At 36.1% G+C, this 23,446-nt stretch overlaps 1 pseudogene; it reads left to right on the forward strand.

Annotated features, from left to right (window-relative positions):
• LOC101039165 (microtubule-associated protein 1S pseudogene) overlaps nucleotides 1–22,850 on the forward strand; it is an 83,142-nt pseudogene extending 60,292 nt beyond the window's left edge.
• The last annotated feature ends 596 nt before the right edge of the window (nucleotides 22,851–23,446 follow it).

A 23,446-nucleotide genomic window follows, 5' to 3' on the forward strand; every position in this document is an offset into this window, starting at 1 on the left:
TGTTGAGTAATTACTACATGCAGAGTAATGTTCTTGGTACTGGGGAGTAGTCAAAGATGAATTAGAACTTCTAATTATAAGACGGCAGAGAAAAGATGCCTTTTCTCTTCTCTCTAATATCACTTCAATAGAAACAATATAATACAATAAATAACAGTTAAGTAGAAGAGGGATGAAAAAGAGGAAACCCATATATGTAGCTAGTAGAGGAGAAAAGGTGAGTGTCAGAAGACATCAGTGTAACAAATTAAGTAGTATATGTTTAAACATATTTAAAGAAACACAGGAAAGCTCAATAAACAATATAATTAGCTAAAATCAAGTGAGGAATAATGGAAGTTGGGAAGATATAAAAATAGAGTAATTTTGTCATTGTTTGATGTAGGGAGATAGTAGATATTGCCTAAAGAAACAATATTTAACACATTTTTAAAAATTTGTTCTAAATATATAATTTCTAAGCTTATATCACTAGACAGAATGCAAGCTTTCAGGAGAAACCTGTATTTAAAAACACAAAGAAAATTTGAATTATAGAATAAAAGATTGAAAATAACACAAAAATAAGAATAGCATTAAAAGGTAACAGTTCCATAACTGAAAAGTGTATTTTATATTAGTAAATATAAATGGGATATACTTTCCTATTAAAATATAAACTCTCTCAAATTGGATCAAAATATAAAATCCAACCATATAATATATCCAATAAACATACTTTTAAAGCACATTGACAAAGCCAGGTGCAGTGACTCACACCTGTAACCCTAGCACTTTGAGAGATCAAGGTGGGTGAATCACTTGAGCTCAGGAGTTCAAGACCAGCCTGGGCAACATGGTGAAACCCATTTCTACTAAAAATACAAAAATTTGCCAGTATGGTGGTGCATGCCTGTAGTCCCAGCTACTTGGTGAGGCTGAGGTGGGAGGATTGCCGGACCCCAGGAGGCTGAGGCTGCAGTGAGGTGAGATTACATCACTGCACTCCAACCTGGGTGACAAAGTGAGATCATGTCTCAAAAAAGAAAGGAAAGAAAAGAAAAGAACATCAAAACACATTGACAAAGATTGAAAATAAAATGATGTACAAAAGCTGATTTTACAATAGACAGTTAACTACAAAGGACATAAACTATTTTTTAAACATACAAAAAGGACTTTCTTCATGAAGTACTTAAAAGTAAAATTACCATAGAAGTGGCTTTTCACCTATCAAATTCATAAAGATCAAAAAGTTTGATAACACATTGGTTGTCTGGAGGTGTGAGTAAACAGGCACTCTCCTCTATTGCTTGTGGGGCTGTAAATTAACCCATTTATGGAGTGCAATTTGATAACACCTCCTGAAATTACAAATGCATCTGCTCTTTGATTTAACAATCCAGTTTAAGGAATTTATTGTAGAATAATATTCATATATATGTACAAAAATATTCAATGGAGTATTGTCTATAAGAGCAAATGTTTGAGAGTAACTCAGATGTCCATCAGTCAAACTTTTGGAACTATTAAATATAAAAATATATGTTAGTATGAAATTAAGATTAATATATAATACATATAATTAATTATAATTATATTTATAATTATAATTATGTTATATATTAACATTAATTATATATTTTATATATATAAAATATATATAGTATAGATATAACATATATAAAATATATGCTATATATAAAATATATGTTATATATTATAATCAATTTTATGTATTATATATTATATATTAATATATAATACATCATATTAATATATAATACAATACATATAATTATAATATATATTATACATAGTAAATATACTATATATAGTATATATTTGTATATATAGTATATATACTGTATATATATTTATATATATAAATATAGTATATATACTGTATATATAAAATATACTATATTTATATAAGTATATATAGTATATATATAAAATTATAGTATATATTATATATAATTATAATTAAGTATACATATTATATGTATTTTTGTTATATTTATATTTGTTATATGTATATTATATGTATATTATATTAATAACTATTATTTATTATTATAGTATACTATACATAATATGTAATAGTATACATATAATACATATAATTAATCTTAATTCTATATGAATTAAGATTAATATATAATACATATATATTAATCTTAATTTCATTATATTAAGGGAAGATTAAGAGGAGAAAAAGGTTCACTATCAAGGATCACTGCTGGCCCACATGGGGTTTTTGTACAATTTAGAAAAAGATATCCTCTTCTTTTGCACAGACACAGTTGTTGTCTGGACCTGTTGTTTGTGAATGAGGCAGGAAGAGATTTTATCTTCACTCACTTCCTCAACCTCATACCCTTATGGAGGACAGAGCCAAATGTGGCCACCTTGGCTCCAGAGCAAACACTTACATTACTTTTAAAGATGGCATTTAAGAAACAAAGACATCTATTCTTTTGGCACATAAGCATACTATCGAACAATTATCTCTTCTCTGAGCATAAATAATGTATTGATGATATCTTAATATAACCCACAAGGAAAATAATAATTGGCAGATCCTTAAGCTTTAATCACCTAGTGGAAAGAGTTGTATTTTATTTACCAAACCATCTCAATTTACTTTCTGAATTGAATTAATTGATTAGTTAATTTAGTGCTTAATACCACTTGTTACCTTTGAATAGCATCACTAAACTTTAAATTAGTAAAGTTTGTAAACAATGAATTGAACCATATTATCTGAGATTTTCATCAAATTAATGTTATGACCTGCATTTATATGATGCCAACACATCCTTATATTTAATCCATTTAAACTATCACCTACATTTATATGATGCCAACACATCCTTATATTTAATACATTTAAACTATAAGTCAGTTATCTAAAATTTTGGTCCCTATCGTGCTTAGGTTGGTTTGTATTACAGCTGATAAAACAAATAAATGGTAATATTTTGGTAACATAACACAGATGTTCCTAGTTGTCTGGCGTCTTTTCTCTTGAATGATCAGGATTCACAGACCCTTCCACCTTGTGCTTTGCTATGACCTTGAATCTTGGACTTGTTTGCATATAACTGATAGAAAAGGAAAGAGTGGGAGCTGAATGCAGTGGCACATACCTGTAATCCCAGGGACTCAAGAGGCTAAGGCAGAAGAATCTCTTAAGAACAGAAGTTTGGGACCAGCCTGGGAAATATAGCAAGACTCTAGTTCTTAAAAATTAAAAATTAAAAATTAGTCAGGTGTGATGGTGCACACCTACAGTCCTAGCTACTCAGGAGGCTAAGGCAGGAGAATCACTAGAGCCCAGGAGTTTGAGGCTGCAGTGAGGCTGGAGTATGATTACTCCACTGCACTACAGCCTGGACAACAAAGCAAGACCCCAACTCTAAAACGAAAAGAAAAGAGTGGAGAATCCTGCCTCTTAAAACCTCAGACAGGAAGTGCTAACTATTGCTTCTGTTATATTCCACTGAGAGCTAGTCACATAACCACACTTAAATACAAAGGCTTCTAAAATATCTATGGCTGCACAGTTATCAATCAGACACAACTACACCACAAAAGAGGGAGCATGAAATTTTGGTGACCATCTCTACCTTTGAGTTGAACATGGCTATGGTTATCTCACTGCATAATTATCCTGAATTCATATACTTGACCTTTTGTGAACACAGAATTGGCCTATACATAGGACAGAAGATCTGAATTGAATACAAAGCCTGATGATTCTTAAAAGAATTGCCTACATGTGTAGTTACATTGATTCCTTAATCCATTTCTACCCAAAATCTGCTCTCAAAATTTTACCTGATAATCTTGGGGAAAAAAAATATATTGAGTTCTTCTACAAATTCAATATGCACTTTTCATTCTTTATACTCAAGCACCTTCACTGTATCTGACAATGAGACTGCTGCCTCTTTCATAGTACTCTCTTCTCCTTTGTCCAAACTCACCTCTTCCTCCCAGGTTCTTTTCCTAATGCTCTTTAAATGTTAGTAATCCTGAAGGTACAATCCTGACTCAGCACGCTTCCCTTCCCACACCTTCCTTGAATGATCTTATCTTTCACATGATTAGAAATACCACCTGTATGCAGTCAGTACTCAAATTTATATCTTCAGACGTTATCTTTAACCTGATCTTTGGACTTTGCATTCATGCTGAACATTTTTCCTGGTTATCACACAAAAACCTTTACCTCATTAAGTTCAAACACACCTCTTTCTAAATCTGCTCTTTCTCCATTATTTGCTGTCTTAGCAATGGAATCTCTTTGCCCAATTGCACAATCTAAAAACCTAGAGTTCAAGATTGACCATATTTATTTCAACTCCATTAAATTAATCTTAAGCATGTCTGGCTTATGTTACCTCCTAAATAAATTTCAAATCCATTCCTTTCTATTCATTTTCTATTGTTAATGCTTTATTTTGTAACTTTAAATTTTCTCCTTTGAATCACTGAAATCACCTTGTTTTTGGTCCTTTACTGCAGTCTTCCTCTCTTTAGAGTGCATGCATTTTTAATATTGATCTCACCCCAGATCTAGTTACTCAGAACGTCCCAGATGGGGCCAGCATAACCAATTTGCATTTGCACAAAAGAGCTTAAGTAATTTTTATTACCAGTCAAATTTGGAAATCATTATATATGGAAGGCCCAAGTAACAGATTATATAGCAACCAATGCCTGTGTGTATTTTTTTTATGTTTTTATGGATCCTCTCTTGATTTTCTAAGTCCCTAAAACAACACATGAGTGACATGAGGCTCTGACAGGATATGTCTAGTTACTTAAACAACTTCAAGTTCACTTCAGTTACCATCACTACAGGGTGATTGTGAACTGGGGAAAATCCTGGCTCACCCTGTGAATTTTATATGCCCTTGTATTTAGTACATTAGTCATGTCACAGAAATCTTTCGTGAGGCCATAATCAGGCAAATATTAGGGAATAGATCACTATATTGGCAATCTGATATCTAACTAGGTCTATTGTATAACCCTAATGACTAAGCTATTAATACATCACTTAAAAGAAAGACAATAGAGTAGAGAATAGATGAGTTCATGTCAGCATTTCTTAGATTTTGGCTACTTTATGCTGCAAGGAATTTGTTGGAAGGATATTAGGGATTCACTCAATTGGCTGGAGGTAGAAGAAAGGGCTGGTCAATGAGCAGAAATTAAGAAAGTTTGGAGGTCTAGGAAGCAGGAAATACGACAGTCATCTCATTAGCAGGAACAGATTGGTCAAGACGCTTACACTATAGCTCTTGGATAGAAGACCTGCAATAGCAGGTCCCGCCATGCTTATCTTGTTTATCATTCAGAGTTCTCAGAAAGAATATCTAATTGATCAAAGTTAGGTCATTGCCAGCTCCCTTGATTACACAGTGGCCGGGAGAGAACGGATGCAACAGCACAGATTTCAAGTAGGAGGCAGGACTGATCACAATAAGGAAGAGCTCATTGCTCAAAAAGAAGTCAAGTCTTACTAAGAAGAGAGAGTAAATGCTAAGCAGCCAATAAAAAATAAATACCAGATGGGCATGGTGGCTCATGCCTGTAATCTCAGCATTTTGGGAGGCCAGGAATTCAAGACTGGCCTGGCTAACACGGTGAAACCCTGTCTCTACTAAATATACAAAAATTGGCCCGGCATAGTGGTGCACACCTGTAATCCCAGCTACTCGAGAGGCCAAGGCACAAGAATTGCTTCAATCCAGGAAGCAGAGGTTGTTGTCAACCAAAATCACACCACTGCGTTGCAGCCTAGGAAACAGAGCAAGATTCCCTCTCAAAAAAAAAAAAAAAGAAGAAGAAAGAAAAGAAAAGAAAAATGAACAAAAGCCAAATATCCATCCATTGCAGTGCACATAAGAAATAATGAAGGGAAGAAGAAAAAGAAGGGAGAAAAAAAGATTGAGGAAATGAGGAAAATATTGGATTCAAACTTCACACAAACCACCACAGAGGAATTATTTTGCTTTGCTTTGTTGCCTTGCTTTTATTACTTTTTAAATTAATCAAAAGAAAATCTCTTATGAACTTGATAACAACACATCTGGTTCGAATAATCCTAGAAATCTCTATTTATAGACATTGAATGTGTTGTTGAAATTAAATATAATGCATGAACAAAATTTCAAGATACATTGAGGATTTGCTTTCTCAATAAAGTATACTACAAAGGGAATAAAGAAATTCTTTACTCAAATTAATGGTGAATTCTTTTGTCATGAGAATAGGAGTTTATATTCATTTCAGTGAAAGCACATAAATTGTTCTAGACAAGAAAAACAAAACTAGCCCTAGGCAGTATTTTCATTATAGAAAAAGGCACATGTCCATGAATATCTAGTTTAATATTAACAAAAGTCACTCAATTAGCTATGCATGTGCCATTGTTATAAATATTTATTCACATCTCAGCTAAGTAACACTTACATCTTATAGCTACTGCTTCAGAGATTCAGATGTTATAAACATTACCCTTCTTGCCCTGGTGTGACATAGGGGATTTGAGTCCAAGAAAGATTTGACACTTCTCAACACTGGAAATGCAAATTCCTTTAAAACTTTCATCTTCGTGTTAAGGAAATTGCCTTTGTTGTTTGCAGATTTTACTTCCTCTCCAAAATTATTAAAAGAAAAAAAACCTGATGAGCTAATATTGCCTCTATAATAATGACAGTTATTAAAGATGTTAAAAATGGTTTCCTTTTTTCTGTCTCTTGGACAGAAATAGCTCTAGGTGGCCAAAGAAAAGGTAAAACATGTAAAATTCAGGTGAATGAGACCAGGATGACAAAGATTCTGTTAGACAAGGAATTCTCTTGTCTGTGACAGGCTTTGCTAATCAGTTAGGGTGCTCTTTCCTGCTAAGCCCAGGTGTGGATTCCGTAGCCTACATTCAATGCTCTTAGGTGTGATCCTTCCATCTATAGGACTTGGCATGTAAGATGAGACATTGTTGCTATACATGATTTAAAGCAATTCAATTTATTTATGAGAAAAGATAAGTCTTTGCATGCTACCCTTATCAAAAAACGTATGGCAGCACCAATGACTCAATCGTCTCAATTTCTACTATTTGAAAGGTGCCAATCGGTCCAACCATTAATTGTTAGAATGTCAAATTTTTCCTTTCCCCCAGAAACTTGACTTTTTCTAATGCCATGGGAAATAAATTTTCTAAACTATATCCTTTCTTTTCTAGCCTTTTGTCTTCTCTTTTATCCTTCCCCATGATGACCAGTTGTTTCTTACGTTGGCAGCCTCTGTGCTAGAAATTGAACACACACACACACACACATTTACCACACGCATGCACATATACACTAATTATTTTTATATGCTCCAGAAAAATTCTGTTTCAGAGAAGGAAGCAATTTTTTTCCTAAAATAATATACATATTTATCTACTCTCTGCCCCCTTAAATACATTCTACTTACAATTAAATTAATGTTTTATAAATATGTGCAATTTTATTTCACAAATACTCTAGAAATAACCTATCAAAAATATTTTTCATGTTTCAGCAGATTTCCCATTCTCCTTGATTTGTTAATAGTAAAACCTATTAAAAATCTATCTTTTACAGGACTGAAATGTACCCCAGTTGGGCTCAAGCACTGCGCTCCTTCTTTGTCTAGTCATTTATCTAGTCAGTTTCTACTTATTTATGCTTATTTCAGATATATTCCTTTTTTTTTTTTTAAAGAGTCTGGCTCTGTCACCCTGGCTGGAGTGCAGTGGCATGATGTCAGCTCACTGCAACCTCCTCACATCAGCCTCCTGAGTAGCTAGGACTACAGACACATGCCACTACACCCAGTTAATTTTTGTATTTTTAATAGAGACAGGGTTTCACCATCGTGGCTAGGCTGGTCTCGAACTCCTTAACTCAAGTGAACTGCCCACTTCAGTCTCCCAAAGTGCTGGCATTACATGCATGAGCTGCCAAGCCCCAGGCTTCAGATACATTTCAATGGTCACTTCCTCAAAGAAGCTTTCCTTACTTTTTCCTTGATTTATTTATTTATTTATTTATTTTTAAGGCTAGTCAAGGGAAGCAGTGGGAGTGGGATGTAGTTTTAAGTTCACTTGTTACTGGTTATTAGTGGCTCACACACATGGTGATGCTCTTTTCTTATACCTCAGTTTATGATCAGCCATTTATTGCTGTGATTTTTTCCATCAGTACCTGTTGCTACTACTAGACTGTAACGTCATGAGATCAGAAGCTGTATCTACTTTTGTTTCACGTTATATTCGCGGTGCCTCACACAGTATGTGGCCTATCTTGTGTGGCTCAATAAATAATTGTTTAGTGAATTCGTATGTATTTAACTTTAAGGTATGGATAACTAATGATAGTTTAATATGTCATATATACTAAGTGCATTTTCAGGGCAGGGGAGAAAATATCTTAAAGGAATCTCGAATAGAATATTTCAAGTATCTTCAACAGGACAAAGAGAAAACTCTCCCTGGGAAGGGGTAGTGCTCCTTCCTGTCACTCCTCAGTGGATGCCACATAAGTGGGCTTCTAGTCCCTGCAATAAGATATAGAGAATAGTTGCTTGCATTCTCAAAATGCATTGCATTCCAGCTCCATTTCTGTGACTGTAAACTCTCATCTTCCTCCAAATGGCCCTGCAGGGTTGATGGCCTTACATCAAGTGGCTACGTTAGAGTTAGGAGATAACTTAAGCAATGGGATGGTAATGTTCTCCTCGCCCTGGGCTTCAAGTGACCTGGATAGCACAGGATCCTTTACTCAGGCTTTTTTCTCTTTTCTGTACCTTTGAGTCAACATTATAAAAGTGATTGAAATTGCTGTCCTCAGTTGGTGTGGAATTAATGAGAGACTTTGGTCCTTATAACCATTAAAGTCTTAATTAAGTCAAAAGTGGGAACTCATTACCTCCTGTGATGCTCGTGTGATCTAGCTTTCAGATTATATCACTGCCGTAGGTGTGGGCCTGCAGTCTCTGCTTCTAACCAAAGGACACTTTTTGCTCCAGAGTGGTCATCATACAATCTTGTCTCTCCACAAAGATGGGAGTCAACTTCTCACTGAACAATGATTCCTTTCTGACTATCTAGAATGGCAGAAGATATATAACATTTGAGCTTCAGGACAATGTTGGAACTTAAAAAAAATTCAGTGCACTGTGAAAGGCAAGTTATAAATTTTCTTGAGAAAAAAAAAGACTGCCTTACCCATTTTCAATGGCTTTCTCAGTGACTAAGATTACTGGTCATCTATTACATGAATTTTGTAAGAAGTATAAAGAAAATGAAATACTTAACCACATGAGTTATTTATTTAGATGTCTTTTATGAAGGGAAAATGCACAAAATATGATCTTATAATTATAGCAAAGAGATATTTATTTCAATGGTCAAGGATCAAATAGCTCTGATGCAGCAATTTGGATCTGACCACCTGCATTAACCTGGAGAAGTCACACTTTATCAAATCTGATTAATAGAAATATAATATGAGTCACTAATGAAACTTTAAATTTTCTAGTAGCTATATCTCAAAAAGTAAAAAGAAACACATGAAATTATTTTTATTAATCTATTTTATTAAATTCAACATTAATAAATATTATCACTTCAATATCTCATCAATAAAATAATGATGAATGAGATAGTTGACATATTTTTCACATAGAGTTTTCAACTCTGGTGTGTATTTTACACTTACATCACATATCAATTTTAACTAGTTATGTTTCAAGTGGTCAACGTTTCAGGTGGCTTATACCTGTCCAGTGGATATTGGACAGTGAAGTTTTATATTCTCTCTAGCAATTTATGTATCTAAAAATTGTAAGAGTATTTGTCTCTCTACAATTGTTTCATGTCGATGTAGCAGGAAAATTTACTGGAATGGGTGTTAAACTCCCTTAGAGAAGATTTCTATCTCATTTTTTATTATCATAGTTATTTTAAAACATAAATACAAAATGAACATGGTAATGTGTTCATGAAAATGAAGCTTGTATATATAGCTTTATCTAATTCAAAAACAAATTATGTTACTTTGACAAGCATAGCCTTATGTATCTCATATACATATTTTACATATACACATAGTAGATAAATTTGTATATACGTCAGCCTCAAAATCAGATTCAGATTTTGTTCATAAAAGGCTCTGAATTAGTAGCTGAAATATATGGAATATAAAAAATGTAAGATAGTCCCTGCTCTTGAGGAATTTATATTCCAGTTAAGGAAAAGTGTCTACACTGTCTCTAAATGCAGGAGTGCCCATGTACTCTAAGATAATCCCCAAATTACTTTCACACACTGGGATTCTGTAATGTTAAATATAACATGAAATACACAGCATATTAGATAGGTATTATATATCCTTTTGGCAGACAGGAATTTTCATTGTAATGAATTCATGTAGTAGATGACCAGTAATCTTATTAAGCATCAATTCTGATGCCATAGAAATCTGAATTCTCAAAGGATTTCAAAGTAACTCATAGCACTCCTAAAAGAGCTCTTGCTGGGCATGGTGGCTTATACCTGCAATTCCTTTGATATTACAGAACTTTGGGATGACAAAGTGGGAAGATCACTTAAGCCCCGCTGTTCAAAAGCAGTCTGAGCAACATAGAGAGACTTCATCTGTACAAAGAATAAAAAATGTGCCAGGTGTGCTGGCCAATGCCTGTAGTCCTAACTACTTGGAGGCTGAGGCAAGAGTATCCCTTGAGCCTAGGAGGTCAAGGCCGCAATAAACTGTGATAGCATGACTGCACTCCAGCCTGGGTGAGAGTGACAGGTTGAGACCTTGTCTCAAAAGCACAAATGAATGAATGAATGAGTAAATAAATAAATGCAGCTCTCTTGGTATCATTTTAGTTTTTGTAATGGTTCTTAATAAACCCTATATGTTTGCCCTTGGAATGCCATGACTGCAAAAATAAATACTGATTATGATTGTAAAATATAAAGATAATCAAATTTACCACTAGGAACCATAGAAACCATTGAAGTCAAACTGTATTCTACATAAACATGTCCTAAATTTAATTTTTCCTTGAGAAGAATTTCCAAGTCAAAGTAGGAGACCCCTATACCCCATGAAACCATGTGCTCAGACGCTGCCAATCAGCTATTACTCAGCTCTTTCTTCTTTTGACACCCCTGCCAGATAACTGCTAGATGTGTCAATGGCTTAAGATTCCCCTGAATAAGAAATGGGAAATAAAATGCCCTGTTCACTTATTGTTTCAATTTACTATCAAGTTAAGAAATCCTGCTTGTGACTGAAATCCTGTTTTCTGAGTTCAACGTTCAAACAAATTGGAGTACAAGAAGCCAAATAGAGAAGTGCAGTGATAAAATATCAAAGATTAAAAGTCCATTTTAGTTTAGTTCTTTTGAATCTTTCTCTCATTAGTCTTTTATTTTATATCCTTCTCCAAAATTGCCTGATGTCTGTTGGTTCTGAAGAGAAAATAGAAAAGGATCTTGGCATCTTATCAGAAGCCAAATTATTGAGTAGATTTACATTCTTTCATAAGGTTGGCTTAGAGATATGTATGTCTCTTGTCAAGCTCATATAACCTTCCCTCTGACTTAAACTACAGGCCATCAATTCCATGGCAATAGAAAGAGACTTACCTATTTCTTGGAAAAGAATAGAACAGACAAATGTTTGGACAACCACATCTGTATTAATATACATGAGAAAGCAACAGCTAGTGTTATTCTACAAAAATGAATGAATGAATAAATAAATAGACTCTAAGCACTTTATTCTTCTCACATAATTTCTTCCCAGTGACATTATTGAACAGGCTGTTGAAAACAAACATCGTTAAATGAGGAAAGAAGAATAGCAGCCTTTCTTATTCCCCACTGCAACATTTTCCAATGACGAATGCTCCCTAAATGGATTTAGCTTTTTGAAAAGAAGTCAGAGAGAAATCTGATGTGGCCCCCCTGACCCCTGGTAAGCACATGTATCTTCACCTGTCACATAACACACTGGCACTTGCTTACTTTTCAGCAAAGACTATTGATTTTGCTTATTGGCTGCAGGCGAGTCCATAAAGAACAAATTACAAAGTCAGAGGTCCACAGTTAGCAATTGCTTGCATGATAACAGGGGCTTCGCTTCACTCACACGTTCACCATTAACATCCTCACAACTCCAGCCAAAGGAGAAACCTGGGTAAGAAAACCAGGATGTGTTTCCAAGTGTTGTAAAGTCAGTGTTGTATACAAAGGTTTCTGTAAAGGATAAAATCACAGGAAATGGGCTACAACTGTAGGGATAGTACATGGGAGCATGTGTGTGTACATTTGTCAGTAATGAAGGGAAAGCAGAACTCAGAGAATAGAAGACAGACAATTCCAGATATAGAAAAGGGAACATGGAATGGGCATCAGATGTAGCTGTGAAATTATTTTTTTGAAGCTTAAAATATAATCCTGTGGACTGATTTAGGTATATTTTTGCCTGATGACAATTTATGAACTAGGTGATTTCTCAAGATAGCTTCTAGGCTAAAGAATGTATGATTTTCTTGTAAGAGATTTAAGGATGGCAGAACATGTTTGCTCTATAATTAAACAAAGCCTATAGGTCAGACTTTTCAAAAAAAAAAAAAAACAAACAAAATAAGATGGAAAGCAATGGGACTCAATTCAACTTGAAGACACTAAGTTAACCACTCTTTGATCGATTCGTTACTATCAGCACTTTAGATAGTTTAATCAACTGGATCAAGCATACAGTGAGCTGAATCTATTGTATAAACTCCTGAAATCCATTTTTCCATGTAACAATTTTCAGTAGGGCTACAGTCCAAGGTATGCTGATCACTATAGCCAAGAGCCTGAAAATCTGGGGGAAATTAGTGGACTTAATTACAATAATTACTATAGATTATCTGACCTTTTTTGGACCAGAGATTAGAGTCTAAGTCTAAACACAACAACACTCATAATTAAAGTGAAGAGATATAGGATTTTTTTTTAAATACAGGTCATAAAATTCCTATATCATTTGTATAAATGAATCTCCTAGCATTTCTACTTCTTCAGAAGGCAGATATTAAATTCATGTATTCAAGGTATGAAATTATTGATGGATGTGTAGATGAGGAGTGGCTCTACTCTGAGGTTTCATAGAACTTGATCAGGAAAATACTTATTTGAGAAATATATGCAGAAATTATCATCAGGCCATGTTGACCATATAGATAGCCAATAATCAAGATTACCACAGAGCCCTGAGGTTCACACATGTGCTTTAACCCTAGCATTTAAAAAAAATGAAGATGTAACCTGACTTTAACACTTATTTGCTGAAAGTCATTTACTATATTTGAGCGGATACCATGCTAAAGAGACTGATCCACGGGCCTTAAATAGCTGCACAGAAAGAAAAACTTCTAAATATACCTTCCCACAAGGCATGGACCCTTATGAATATTATTATGCATTAACATCACTTTGATGGAACTGCTGAGCTAGATTGCAGTTTTAAGTGAAAACTAAAATCCTGGTCACTTTATTTTAGATGACACCACAGAGATTCCCAGGTAAACTCACCCCAGAGAGAGTGTTCAAGAAATATGTTTGGCTATGCAAATTACCTGCTAAAATGGATCCGGATGCAATGGCTTGCAGGAGGATTATGTGAGTTTGGAATGAAAATGACAAGTCCAGCTTGGGGCCCAGGGTATGAAACACAGTTGAGAGTTATTGGCTGCCCCCTTAGGCCTTATAAAACACACAGAATGTCGAGCAAGGAAAAGTCTCCAACTAAAGCCAAACTTTTTGCAGTCCCATGATGCTGCCCCTAACCTCCCTCCTATCTTTTTTGGAATCCCACAGCCCTCAAGCACATGGACTTTTTGCGTTGTCAGGTGGATGGAATAAGTTTGTCATCATCTTCAGCTAGTAGTGGCTGTGAACTGGTTTGGGGATTGAGAGAGGAGTTGGGACATTTATGATCTTCCACGATGATCGCTATTGCTAATTCTGCTGTGAAATATGTAGAGCATCTGGAGAGGGAATTCAATAAAGTGTGGCCAAAATAGCACTCACTTTATGCCCTAGCTTCTGGCAACCGTTTAAGACAGCACTGAGACAGATCATATGACTTCAGCCCTTGCAAGACCTCATCACTTTTCATGGGAGAACTGAAAAGTGCTGATCCTGGAGCGTTTATGCTGATGGAACACAGATAAAAATCTGCAGGTGTAACTTTTTTAAAATTTAGTACATGAAGCATAAAAAATATATCAGTCCCACTATACATCATCGAGACCCAACTGCAACACCATCTTGTAGACAGAAAAATACCATCAGACTGGTTCAATGTGTAAGAAAGCATATACAGACCTATGCCATAACAAATAAAAGGTTTAAAAATGCCCCCTCTGTAATGTGTAAGAGATATCAAGTAGGCTATTCATGTATTATAACCCTAAGGGTACATATCTTTTCAATGAAAAGATATCAAATATTACTGACACATATTTTCATCACCTGATTTTTCATGGAACGAAAGCTTGTTCTGTGGAATGCTTGAAGAAATATTGAGAGGAAAAAAAGATAAAGCTCAGAAGTTCTGTAAGAACCAGTGGTGGAAATAGCTAGACTGTAGATGAGGGGAGAAAAGAAGAAAATAATGGAGCTGTAGTAAAAGGATGACCTTCTGAAGGGGCGCTGAAGTTAGGTCCTAATTTCCTCACCAAAAGGTGAATTGAACTACATTTTGAATCTAATGTAAAACTCAGTCCTAAGGACTCAATCAAGAAAATGAGCGTTGGGCATGCAAAGACAGTTTGTATGCTTCGAAGATACCCAAATCCACTTTTTCCTAACTTAGAAGGGCTTATATAATCACAGAATATAATGAAATTGTTTTTGGAAATGGTTTTCATTGCCTGGTTCCTGTGGCCTGAAGAAATTAAACGTGCTTTACCAAATTTATGCCATTCTATTTTGGATGAAAATATTAAGGTCATTCTTTATGTAGAAAAGAAGATTAAAAACAATATTGACTCACAGTGAGAAAGGGTATATAGGCAAAAATCTCACCCAGGTGTTTGGAATCAACTGCCACCAAATTTAGGTTCTCAAATTTAAATCCTCACCTCCTTCCAAATGGCTCCTCAAACCTAAGATGTCTGAAATTCACACCATCTTCCACCCCACTTCACCCTGCCAACTTCTCTTTCTGACCTCAGTTTTGTAGGTCCATGAATGATGCAACCAATACTTGAGATGGAAATGTTGCTGTCTTTCTTTAAAAAATAGAGATAGGGTCTTTCTCTGTTGTCTAGGCTGGAGTGCAGTGTCACAATCATAGCTCACTGTAAGCTCAAATTCTTGGGCTCAAGTGATCCTCTTGCCTCCCTCTCCTGAGTAGCTAGGACTGCAGGCATGCTTTACCATGTCCAGGTAATTTTTTATAGAGACAGGGGTCTCATGATGTTGCCAGTCTGGTCTTGAACTCCAGGCCTCAAGTGATTCACCTGCCCCAGCCTCCCAAAGTACTGGGATTATTTACAGGCATGAGCCGCCACTCCTGGCCCTGAAGCCTTTCTATGAACCTCTTTTTTTCTTTTCCCCCTACATCCTCAGTCACCAGGTTTCACATATTGTATGCCTAAAATAATCTGGCCTATAATCTTCTCCCTCCAGTCCTCCAGTTCTTAACTGAGACCCTTTTAACACTTTCTCTTGATTATTATACTTCCTAACTTTGTAATGATGTAACTCAGATATCACTTACCTATCTTAGTAAGTTCCTCACTGCTACCAGAGAAGTCCTGCTAAAGGAAAACCTGCTTATGTTACTCCCCAGTACTAAAGCTTTCAATGGCTCCTTCTTGCTCTCTGGAATCAAATCCAAATTCCTCAGGGTGGCATGAGGGACACTTCCTCATCTGACCTCTGCCTTTCTATTCAGCCTCATCTTCCAGAACCCTACATTCACCCATATTCACAGTCCACTTTTTCCAGCTAACTGGAACCATTCCTCTGCCCACCTCCACCTGCTTCCCTCAGCCCATTCGCTGAACTAGACTTCAATAATGAATAAAGAAAAAAACTTAAGGATCATAGACCAAAGATTTCTAGCCTGTGTTTCAAGATATATCCAAGCAAACCATATTTTTACATTTCCTCAAAATGTGTCTCTCTTGTCAACTGGGTTCTTGCACACCACAAGAGCCCTGTGAGGTTTCAGACCATTATCTTTGTTATGAGCTCTGAAAAACTCATTTTGGAATTCAGAGCTGAGTAAAAGCCTGGATCTGCCTTCTCTTCAAAAATATGAATACTATTATATGAGTGGAAAGTTATGTGTATGTAGGCAACTGGGAAACTCTAGGAGCTACTGAAAATTTTTAAAAGGCACCAGGTGGGATTTTAAGAATACTTTTCCTACTATAAGATCTTATCAGCAAAATAACAGTCTCTAGTCTAGGACATCTGATCCCCTAGGAAACCACTGAATCATTTCAAAACAATGAAAAACAGTCACCAAAAATCCCAGTAACTGAGTGTCTATGAAGAAACTTCTCTAGTAAACACCAACTTGTACTCCACATAGATACAATGTTTATATGGATTTTGAATTTATAAAAGATAATGTTCTAGCCCATGGAATTGAATAACACATATCCATTTGTACATTAACACTTAAGGAATTTAAAGAGTGAACCTATCCACGTGGTACTTGGTAGAGGCTGGTGTTTGGAGGTCCCTAAAGGACAGCACCGCCAAGTGAACAGAGGAAAGAATCTTACTCCTCTTTGCAAGAGCAATGGTGAGAATACCTTAGCGTCTATGGCTCCAGAAGAAGCTTTATTATTCTTGCAGGAGCCAGAAGGGAAAATCACGCTGATGGTCTTGAAACAGTCAAAGTCAAATATAACCAAGCAATGATGTTTTGTGGACACCTTTAAACTGAGGCCTCTTGTAGATGCCTAGTTCAATACGGAAAAAAAAAATCAGAAGAAGATTTTTACAAGTAACACAATTAATACCTAAGGGAACTATGTGGTTTGAGTTTTAGGGAAGTCACTTCAAGAAACAACTCTCTCATCTTCAAATTCAGTTTCAGTTATGTCTTCAATTATTACTGTACATGTATACTCAAATGAGATTTTATTAATGCTTTTCCATTGTTTGATCCTGCATTCAGACTGTGGATAATGGCTTTATCTCTGTTGTTACCAAATAGAGATGAGATTCTTGAAGTATATAGTTGTCTAAGACACAAACATCCTACAAACATACTTTTCCAGCTCTCAGAGAGATGCAAATCAAATTTTTTATCATGATACTTGATAATTTCCTATCAGATGGTTAGTTTTAACTGCATTTCCAGAAGCAAATCCTAAGAGATGAATTAACTATCCAGAAATCTTATGTAAGAAAAAAATATGCTTCCATTACATGAATCTCTGCTGTAACGGGTGATATTCCTTTAACATGAAAGGATATCTACTTCTTTGTTAGGTTTGGTTTCTTTGGTAGCATCATAGAAGCAGAAAAAGGATATCTCCTCTTCTTTAGATAATCCCCTCATTATGGTTTGACTTGGTTCTGTGTCCTAGACTCAAGAAGGCCTATGGGAACCAGTATTGCTCTTTCCTGCATTACAATTCATGCAGTGGAACCTAAGAGATTTGTGCATGTTACTCATTTCTTCAATAGTTCCAAGTACCACAATCTGCCCCTATTCCAGCCCTTTCCAATCTATGAGTTCTCAAAAAAGAAATGCCAGGCTTATATTACATTGAGAATGCTCTTAATTCTAAATTACACACAGAATGTTCTCCAGGGACAGATTGCTTTATCGCTTTAGTTTAGCATCTACGAAAAAAAAAAAAAAAAAAAAAAAAAAAAAAGCCTCACTAATACGGTTGAAGATATCTTATTTAAACTTCTAGATGTGAGATCTTTCAGCAACTTTGATTTCTAGGATGTTTCCAAGTATTCGGAGGTAGTATATTATAATTACTACTAGTAAAAGCTTACATTTATTGAGTACTTATATGCAAAATGATATTTAATCCTTATAGCAATCCTATGAAATAGATACTCTTACTGTCTCTTATTTTACAGATAAAAGTAGGCTTCCCATGTGCTGCTACACACATTATTACCAAGACTGTAAGTACCCATTAGCAAGTCATCACCTCCCCAGAAGGCTGAAACTGAAATAGGTCCTCCAATTTCTCACGGAGCTAAAGCCTACCACCCACACAGCTTTTAAACAGTGCAGCATTTTCCCTCATGGTTCCCAACATTGTGTAGATCTAAGGCTAATGTTTCAGAAAATGTGATTCCTCTTAAAGGCAAAATCTTCACCCAGAGGAAATCAATGTTCACTTTCTGTGTGAAATGCTTTACCATAAAGAAGAACCACTGGGTTTTGTGTATATGTCAGTCATAGAATATACTCAATATTGAATACTGTTGATGCTATCAAATATCTAAGATTTATCTATTTATTATATCAATTTATTATAATGATCTATTATAATGATAATATAATAGCAACCTTCTGTTAGTATTAATTTTTAGCATTTCATGTTAATATCACCAAACTTTTGTCACAAAAATCAATTAACCATCATTATAGATAATTTCAATTTCAATTTGTCTACAAAAGAACTTGTTTTCCTTTTCAACATACCTAGGAGATTCTCTTTACTGATAGGAGTCACAACTAAATCTGACAGAATTTTCTCTCTCTTTGACCACTCACTTATACCCTTCTTGTGGGCCTGACCTGCATGTGATTGGATAAGTTTCTTTCTGACTGTGGGATTCTTTCATTAAATAGGCCTGGTTCACAAACTAGACATTAACCAGCTTACATTAATATTTAAAGGAGTAATCAGGGACGCAAATTATCTTTGATCTTGTTTTGTCTGTCTTGAAAGTTCAAATCGTAAAATTATAGCAAGTCAGAGCTGGGACAAACCTTAAGAATAAACTTCAATTTCCACATACTGTAGAGAAAATGGAATTCCAGAGAGATCAAATGACTTATTTCTGAACAAACAGGATTAGTAGTTTCTGACTCATAGTTTATGGCCTGTGCCACTTTTTCACACAATTTCACGATGGATATTCTAAAAGAGTAAACAGCTTGTTGATTGAATTGAATAATCACAAAACATGAAGAGAAGCATCCTGTTCATATATCTATAAAAGACAGGGTAGCAAGAAACCATACCAGAGTAGCCCCCACTAATTCCTTGACTCCGCAGACACTGTGCTAGGCATTTTGTTTCTGCTATATCTTTCAGAACACACAGTAACTCCACAAAGATTTCCATATGAGAAAGAGAAGCTGGGAGAACTCAACTGACTTGGCTGAAGTCATCGATTTAGTAAATGGCCCATCTAGATTTTGAAACTAATTTTTTCTGACTCTAAGCCAGGTTCTTGTCAGTATGATATGCTGTTTAGCATTTGGGCACAGGGAGGTGATTTATTGTTTTAAAATAGAGTGATATATTTGAAGAGAGTGTTAGGAACTAAAACCTTGGCTTTCCTTTTCAGCTCATTGGAGAGACTGCAGAGTGAAAAGTGTACTGGATGAGAATTGTTTGCCCGTTTACAGTGTGAACATTCTGTACTTTTCATCATAGCTGTTTGATATTTTAGGGCTATTGATTAAGAGATTTTTCAGAAGAGGTACTTTATTTTATGGGTTGTTTCAATGTCCGGCTGCAACTCATTTTAGCAAAATGACATGCCTCTTTCCTGCCAAAGAGTATGTAATGTAACATGACTCATCGGAAAAGTAACATGACACATCAAAAATAAATGCTCATGACTACTGATTTAGGTAGCTAATAAAGGCAAGAACATTGTATTATTTAGGTCTAGATAATATTCATGGATAATTCAGTATGCTCAAACCCCTAGAGATACGGCTGCTAAGGCAAATGCACTGTTTCTGTGGACTTTGCTAAATCAAACCAGATGTGCTGCAAGATACATTTGTATCAAAAGCTTTACTTTATAAATAGGCCCACCAGCCAGACTCATTTTCAGGTTTTAGAGCAGGACTCTGAGTGCAACCTGAACCCTTATTATGAGAAACAATCTGTTTCAGAGAACTGAAGTTTCCCATCAGGTTTCTCACTTTGAACTAATACTTGTTTTAATCTTTTACCCTCGTTGTACTCCTCAAACCAAGGGTGGGAAGATCTTGCTAAAAGTAGAAAGGAACCACTGGTCCAACTCCTGCTTTACTGGGCTAGAGATTAAGGTGTATTTCAATAAAACAACATCAGTAACACAGAGATAAACATTAATGAATACTCCCTTATTTATGTTTTTATAGTTCCCTACAGTTTAAATAGTTTCTAACTTTCTAACTTATCAATATAACCTATGTATTTCATTCCTTTTATTTGGATTATTGCCATTCATTCCTTGGAATGTAAAAAAGCACATGGAAGATTCTTTACAAAATGGGAGGCAATCGAGCTGGTGGGGAAAAGCAGAGACCGGAGACTAAGATGGACCTTAGTTCAAATACTCATGTCATCATTTACTAGTTGTAGGGTCCTGGAAAAGTTAATCTCTTCATGCCTCACACATTTCATCTATAATATCCTACTTTTTAGGGTGGCTATGAGGCTTAAATAAGATAATGTGTGCATACACATGTTTATAACAGCATAATTTGTCATTGCAAATATATGGAACCCATCAATCTATGAGTGAATAAAGAAAATGTGGCGCATATATATATATATATATATATATATATATACATACACACACACACACACACACACACATATATATACACCATGGAATACTACTCAGCCATAGAATAGAACAAAATGACATTCACAGCAACCTAGATAGAATTGGAGACCATTATTCTAAGTGAAGTAACTCAGGAATCAAAAACCAACATTGCATGTTCCCACTCATAAGTGGGAGTTAAGCTATGAGGATGCAAAGGAATAAAAATGATCAAATATCCTTCAGGGACTTAGAGGAAAGGGTCAGGGGTGGGGTGAGGGATTAAAGACCACACATTGGGTACAGTGTACACTGCTTAAGTAATGGGTACACCAGAATCTTAAAACCATCACTAAAGAACTTATTCATGTAACCAAACACCACCTTGTCCTCAAAAACCTATCAAAAATTTTTAAAAAGTAAGATAATGTGTGTATAGAGCCTTTCATATAATAATTGCTTAATATGGTGAGGCTTTGTGTCCCCACCCAAATCTTATCTTGAATTGTAATCCCCATAATCCCGACGTGTCAAGAGAGAGACAAAGTAGGGGTAATTGAATCATGGGAGCAGTTTCCCCTGTGCTGTTCTAATGATAGTGAATGAATTCTCATGAGATCTGATGGTTTTATAAGGGGCTCTTCCCCTTCACATGGCACTTCTCCTTTCTGCTGCCTTGTGAAGAAGGTGTCTTGCTTCCCCTTTGCCTTCTGCCATGATTATAAGTTTTCTGAGGCCTTCTCAGCCATGCTGAACTGAGTCAATTAAACCTCTTTCCTCTACAAATTACCTAGTCTCAAGCCGTTCTTTATAGCAGTATGAAAATGGAATAATATGTTGCTCAATAAATGGAGACTATTTTTAGCAGTAAAAATCATAGTGTAAAATAAACTTGCAATTTTCTACAAAGCCACAACTCCCCACAGATCTCATTTAAAGAAGTGTAAATAAAATATTTATACATTTTCAACCATTTTAGGGAATCTTGAGAGACACCAAACTAAAGAGAAACAATTGCCCCATGGAGAAGATGCTATGGTCCACTAGAATTAAGAAAATTCCTAATAATTACTTTCTCCTGACTGGTTTTGGATGCATCATTTCTTAATTATTTTAAGGCAAAATATACAAGTATTGAATTTAAATTGCCATTAGTAACCATATATAGCACAAATTATATAAAACGCTTTTGTGAGTTTATATGAAAGTCTTTCCAAATGGGCTAGTATCCCCCAAGGCTAGAAACCTGATGTTACTTTGTATTTGCAGCACTTTTCATAGAATCTGAAACATAGTAGATGTTAAATAAATGTTGAGAAAGTCGTGGATAAATTATTTCTCCTATTTTTAGAAAAGAATGAAAAAGTGACAGCGCTTATTAGATAATGCCCCGGAGATGCTGCCCCCCAAGACAGCGAAGCAGACGGAGAACGTGGGCCGCACTCGGAAGCAGCTGACGCGCCCCACCTCACGCACTGCCACCCCTAAAGCCACTCCAGTGGCTGCTATCAAAACCAAGGGGTTTGCTGGTGGGGACCGGGCCAGCCGGCCACTCAGTGCCTGGAGTGAGCCCAGTGAGAAGGGAGGCCGGGCAGCCCTGTCCAGAAAGTCCTCAGCCCCCAGGACTGCCACTCGAGGCCCATCGGGGTCAGCCAGCAGCCGGCCCGGGCCATCGGCCACCCCCGCCGAGTCCCCGGCCTCCCTGAACCTGGCCTACCTGCCCAGCGGAAGCAGCGCCCACCTGGTGGACGAGGAGTTCTTCCAGCGCGTGCGCGCGCTCTGCGGCGTCGTCAGTGGTCAGGACCAGCGCGAGGAGGAGGGCACGCGGGCCGTCCTGGATGCGCTGCTGGCCGGCAAGCAGCAGTGGGACCGTGACCTGCAGGCGACCCTGATCCCCACCTTCGACTCGGCGGCCATGCACACGTGGTACGCAGGCACGCACGCGCGGCTCCAGGCGCTGAGCATCACGGTCCTGGGCGGCAGCAGCAGCACGGTGTCCGTGCGGGACGACGCCTTCCGCGCCTGCAGGGTGGAGTTCTAGCCCCGCCCACACGCCCCCCGCCCTGCCCTAGACCCAGCCTCATCAGAAATAAACCGCGATCGCAAAAAAAAAAAAAAAAAAAAAAAAGTAATATGCTTTACATTTCTTATCAGATAATTATATTGTGTTTGAACACAGACATTTAAGCAGTTTATGGTAGTTAGAGTCATAAAGAATATTTTAAAAGCAACATTTATTGACCTTTCTCCTCATACTTACATTTCTTTTTCACCTTTGTTATAATTATTTTCTTCACACTTATTCTGTAGTGTGTGTGTGCATGTGTGTGTGTGTGTGTGGAGACACAAAAGTGGAATGGTTTAAATTTGCCTCCTTCTTGTTTGTTTTTTTTAATGTCAGTATCCAGCTGCATTAGACAAAATGTTTAGCCCAGACCAAATATATATACACACTTCTTGCTATATTTACATGTAGTTCTATTTCACACACTGGAAACCCAATTGGAAATAAAACACAATCAAAGAAATCTCTATCTTACATCAGTAATTTCTATTTGAAATAAATAAAATGTGAATTTAAAATGATTTCATCATTTACTAAAACTTTTAATCCCCAAATTGCCCATTCATGAATAT

Source organism: Saimiri boliviensis, chromosome 14 (assembly GCF_048565385.1).
Source record: "Saimiri boliviensis isolate mSaiBol1 chromosome 14, mSaiBol1.pri, whole genome shotgun sequence".
NCBI classification, from domain to species: domain Eukaryota; kingdom Metazoa; phylum Chordata; class Mammalia; order Primates; family Cebidae; genus Saimiri; species Saimiri boliviensis.